The sequence below is a fragment of the Rhyacophila brunnea genome, unplaced genomic scaffold (genome assembly GCF_057557595.1).
Source record: "Rhyacophila brunnea isolate RB1 unplaced genomic scaffold, BYU_Rbru_1.0 scaffold_3, whole genome shotgun sequence".
In the NCBI taxonomy this organism is placed as follows: Eukaryota; Metazoa; Arthropoda; class Insecta; order Trichoptera; family Rhyacophilidae; genus Rhyacophila; species Rhyacophila brunnea.
In genome coordinates, this window is record NW_028232965.1 from 26,649,141 (window position 1) to 26,655,249 (window position 6,109).

At 31.2% G+C, this 6,109-nt stretch overlaps 1 long non-coding RNA gene across 1 annotated transcript; it reads right to left on the reverse strand.

Annotated features, from left to right (window-relative positions):
• Nucleotides 1-3,230: 3,230 nt before the first annotated feature.
• On the reverse strand, nt 3,231-5,059 carry LOC147068125 (uncharacterized). Its single transcript, XR_015071359.1, has 3 exons — nt 4,834-5,059; nt 4,250-4,441; nt 3,231-3,836 (listed from the first exon to the last, which is right to left on the reverse strand). It is a non-coding gene; the product is annotated as an uncharacterized LOC147068125 (long non-coding RNA).
• Between the last annotated feature and the right edge of the window lie 1,050 nt (nt 5,060-6,109).

Here is a 6,109-nt window from a genome sequence, read left to right on the forward strand (position 1 = left end):
TTGACGTACCATCGATTACAGCAAGAACATACAGAAAGAGTCAACAGAAGGTGTACGAGTGGTTTGAAGAAACCAAAAATAAGAGTATGGAAAACGCTGCGAAAGAAGAGCGACAACTTGCAATCGAAAATGGTGACGTCGATTCTTCTGGTATTCCCATGATATCAGTTGTTGCAGACGGCTGTTGGTCGAAACGTTCATACAGATGCAATTATTCCGCAGCATCTGGCGCTGCCACGATCATTGGTCAAAGAACCGGAAAGATTTTGTACATGTCAGTGAAAAATAAATATTGCGATTTGTGCGCCAAAGCTAAAAATAAAAATATCCCTGCTCAACAACATAAATGCTTTTTAAATTACACCGGTCCGTCAGCTGGAATGGAATCTACAGCAATATTAGAAGGCTTTAAAGAATCTATTAATACACATGGATTGATTTATTCAAAATTGATTGCTGATGGAGATTCCAGCACATACAAAAAAATTCTTGATTGTCACCCATATCCGAATGTAACTGTCTAGAAAGTTGAATGTAAAAACCATTTAATTAGAAATTATTGTGGCAAAATAGAGGCATTAACCAAAGACACAAGATATCCCTTGAATGTAAGAAAAATCATTGCGTCAAGAAAAAGACGTCTGCGGAAAGCCGTCATAGGTGCAATCAAGTATAGAAAACTACAAGATAGTATTTTCGAAGAAAAGGTTATCGCTTTGAAAAAAGATTTAATTAATGGACCGCACCATGTTTTTGGAGACCATACTTCTTGTCTACCATATTTTTGTACAAATGAACCAAATACAGAGGACATGCTTGATGTAAATTATGTACCAGCATTAAAGTAATGCAGTCTATTTTCTCAATTAATGATATATAATTCTCGTTTGGTGCTAAATTCAAAAAGTTTAATTTATAATTTTTCTACTAATATTTCAGAATCTTTTAATAACATGATTGCAAAATTTGTAGGCGGCAAGAGAATTAACTACTCTCAAAGACAATCGTACATGGGACGATGTGCAGCGGCGGTAATCGCATTTAATACAAATAAGTTACATTGCACAATTCAAAAACAAGTTTATAAAAATAGCCCAAAAGCCTTCATAAATCGCTTAGAATCAAGAAGGTTGAAAATAAATAAAAAAAAAATAGGAAAACCTTGGCGAAAACCAATACATTCTGTTCCTTTATCTAATCCAGATTATGGAGAGAGTTGCCAAAAACCTGATATGGACAAAAATCAATATCAATTGTTAAAAGAAACTTTTTTGAAAAAACTCAAACTGACAAACTATGAGAGGAGGGATATAGAAAGACGCACTGTATTACAATCTGAATGTGCAGAATGGCTAGAAAGGCGACGAAACCTTCTTACTGCCTCTGTTTTTGGAAAGGTGTGTAAGCGGCGAGAAAATACAAAATTTGGGCCTTTGGTAAAACGTTTATTATATAGCCAATCATTAGCCAACGTGAAAGCGGTAAAATATGGTAAAGAAAATGAATCAATAGCTTTACAACAGCTTAGTGTACAAGAACGAATTAAGATTGAGAGATGTGGATTGTTTATCGATGATGTGTATGATTTTATCGGTGCAATGCCAGATGGCATCAGCGATGATGATACAATTATTGAAATAAAATGTCCTTTCTCAGCTGCTGGAATAAGTGCAGATGAAGCTATTGTACAGAAAAAAATTAAATTTTGGAAAGTAGATAAAGACAGGAATATGGTAATAGATAAAAATCACGATTGGTACTTCCAGATTCAGGGGCAGCTTCATATTACTAAGAAAGATGTCTGTTTATTTGGAGTTTGGACGGGACATAATTTTCCTGTTAAAATAGAATTAATCAAAAAAGACGAGACATTTTGGATTGAAAAGATTGAAAAAAAGATATATCACTTTTATATGAATTGTCTACTGCCAGAAATAGTAGATCCCAGAACCAGTAGATCTATGAATATTAGAGAACCAGAAAGGCTGAATTTCTAAATTTTTATTTTAAATTTTATTATGCTTAATATATTTTCAACAAGTCTATATTACATCACTATTTTATAGTTCATCAAGATATATCTAATTTACTAATATAGTTTACTGTTACTAGACACCCACAACGAGTGTAATTTTATGAAATTCAAAATAATATGTATACTTACATCTAAATAATGATACCTAAAGATCTTGCTGGCGATTCCACTGTGCCATATTTTGTATAAGCATTCGTCTGCAGCCGTGGAGTTTGGTCCCGTGTAAAAATTACATTTTGTTCTCAAGGTCAAAAACCAAATTGGTTGTGCCAATGGCTTATAACCATTCCTCATAAATGATTATAACTGATATCACCTCATAACTGATCAGTGCCATGCACGAGTTAACTCGCGGGATCTTTTAAACGTCATAACTTCTGAATGAACTGTTTGTGTATATTTTCTTAACAATATTTATCATTTTAGTGTGAAAAAATTCACGTTAAACATGTTGATTTGGTAAATTTTCACAAATATTTATCATTCTATTCTTATTTCATATTTTTTAAGGGATTCATTTTATTCCAAAAATAACTGACCTACAAGTACCCACCTGGTAAAAATTGGATTTGGATTGGATGGAATTTCCTAGTAGATTTTCCAACTAAACAACATGACGCTTTCTATATATTATTTACTGTTAGTTTTGAAATTATTGTATTTGAAATAAATAATGTATCAATAATACACATAGAAATCAATAGATATATAAAATAGATATCACAGTTTAAAAATCAGAAAGATCAATGCATATTACCATTGTTTATGTTACAATATAAAACAACATTTATCATTGAACGTAGGTACCAAGAAAAATAGACTTCATTAAAATGTGTCAATATAGTATATACCCGATATAATTATATAAATTATTATATTGTTAATTACTCTGTGGGGTCCATATATACTGCTTCAATAGTAATTTAATTTTGTACTTGATTTACTTATTATATGTACAAATGTAATATACTTACCTACTTATTAGGATATATCTTGGTGAATTTTAAAATAAGAGGAAATTAAATGTAGGTCATCGTGTCTAACTAGATGTCAGCCGTTGTTAAGTCTTATATAAATATTTATACATTATTAAATTGTTTTTCTGTTTTTTATTGATGTAAAGACATGGCATGTATTCAAAGTAATAACAAATTAGCTGTGTACTATTTATTTAACTTATATTAAAACCCCAAGATTGATTTCGTCTTACGACATATTTTATTCTTCTAAGTTTTACTATGACATTGTAATATGAACCATGGATATAGTATAGTACTTAAAAAAATCAAAACTGGTAATATATTATTTCAATATTTAATTGTCAATTTTCATTTGAAGTCAGCATTTAATTACTGGTATAACACATAATTATTAACTGATATCTACAACTTCAGATGGACAAATTAATTGATATATCATATTATCAGTTTTCATTTCCTTTCAACAATGTATTCATTCTAGCAGCTATTTTAAATATCTTACTAGTTTTTATGTCATGGCACCTTACAAAGGCTCCGAGCAACCGTATACTGAGCTTCGAGAACAGATGTTTACGACGGATACTGGGTGTGCGGTAATTTTAGAAGTAACGGGAGATAAAAGAACGCACCAAATAGCCTCCCATCACGCTGAGAGTGAATACGCAACTTTGTACCTGGCCCGGCCACGTGCTGCGAGTGCCTGAAGAGAATCCCAATCTGGTTTGCCTGTTCTTCAAGCCAACCGGATTCCGGCGTCCTGGATGGCCGCTAAATACTATCTATATAGCATATCTGGCGGAGTTACGGACTGCTAGTATGACCTGGAACGATGCAAAAAACAGAGTGACAGAGATTCTTGGAGGCGCCGCATTGTATCCATATGCTGCAACTAAGATGCGGATATAGCCGAAGAGAAGAAGTAATATACAGTATCTAGAAAACTTAAAGCCTTTGAAATGTGTGTGTATAGATACATGCACCTTTCATTGGTGTTGGAAAGACAATTTTTCTAATATCAAAGTGATATTGAGACTGAAAAAGACAAGACTTGGAGAGTAAGCTCTACCAAATGACATACCTAATATGATACAAGTAACTGATATGCACAATTATATTATATTTTATATTACGAATCAAAATAGCAACTTTTATATCATTATCGATAATAAATTTAGTGCAAAAATGTTTTTATAAAATTGTTTTATTTTTTAAACATTAGTCACTTTATATTTACCTTGTGTAATTGTACTATTAAATCTATAAAATGGGTGTATATGCTTGATGGTCGACGTCATAAATCACGCCATGTTCGAATCGTACGCCGAAAGTTGGATTTATTTCATTATTAATTAAAAGATTTATTTCATTCCATCTTATTCATATGAAACCGTCGACAAGCAAAGATCTCGGTAAACATTTTCTCCATCTGCAAAAAACATAACATAGGAACTGTTAATAGTGTGATTTTTAATCTTTTATAGTTGGCGACTGTTTGAAGAGTGGTAATTAAAACGGATTAGTGATAATACAAAGCATCAAAAAAGATTGATTAACTAAAATAAAGTAATCAGGTAGGTAACATGTTTAATAACAACTAGAACGCCTTAGATTATATCAAACAAATATATATGAAATCACAGGTTTTATATAATTCTGGAATGAATGTAACTAACCTCAAAAAAAGGATTGTATTACGTCGGAATTATGAAACATTGAAAGCATGTATAGACTAAGAAAACAATAAATAAACACTTGAATAATATATGCAAAACACACAGAATACTACGATAGTAATAAATAACATAATATTGTACTTACAGATAGTGTTTCTTATTCCTGATATAAAACACAATTGTTTTAGGTACCTTGCAATTTGTAAACATAATATTTGACACTTTTGACAGCAGAGAGATTTTTATATTAGTCTATGGCCAAAAATACGGATTTATTTGGCCGGCTAATAAAAAGATTTTAATAAAGCAAGAACATTTTAAATATGCGACAAATAAATAAAAGTATATATAATAAAGTTGTTAAAAAAATCTGTGTACATTATAAAATATATTTAATATTATAAATACATATATTTTTTAAATTTATGTTATAATTTGTAAACGACGAAGCACGTCAGCTAATACGCATAGTAAATGTTTAAACTTCGGTAATCAAATTCGAATGTGACAGAAAGAGAAAGAATAACTTTTTGATCATATTAGCATGCGTAAAAGAGATGTAACATAATATCACTTTCACTTTAAAAATCATACCTAGTATTCAATGTCATAGTTCAACTTTAAATGAAAAAACAGAAACTCTAGGTAAGCATGTGTGCCCTTAAAATAGAATTCCCTTCTAAGCATTTATCGACTGAGAGTAGGTACTTGACGGAAATTGAATTTAAATGTGTATAAGAATTTATTACATTTCCATTAAAATATATTAATTATATCATATATTATGTATTGATTTTAGGTTCTCCATCTCCACTCGTCATATATGTACAGCCATGGATATGCAGGGTTGCCTTCCATGACGCTTAAAACGTGTCTGAAAGAAAAGATTTTACGTGCCCACTCTGCTATCCCGATACGGAGCCGCACGGAACTCATGTAACAACCATGCACCGTGGTGCTTAAAAGGGTTGGACAGGTTCGGCTAGTCTCGGTGACATTCAGTGTCATCAGTATCCGCATACTGAATATCAAGATAATTCGATGATGACTCTACAGAAGAATCGGGATCAACCCGATTAACCTTCTGTCCATAAGATTCTGCAAATTTCTCAAATAATAACAATTACATTGTTTTTAAAATGAAGTGTTTATTAATTTAGATCGCGTCAATATTTATTTACTCCAAGGTACATCAGAAAAGTCGATTGTAATATTGATGCAAAAAATTCTAAAATTAGACTAGATAACATAACGCATTGACCATTGTTAGACAACATTGTCGATAAATAAAATAAAATAAAAAAGCCTTTTTATTTCTTACAAACAAAAGTAATGACAGTTAATTGACTATATCTAATGAATACCTATATAATATATAGCCTATGAATATATCTAGTATGTATGTATATCTATCTATGATT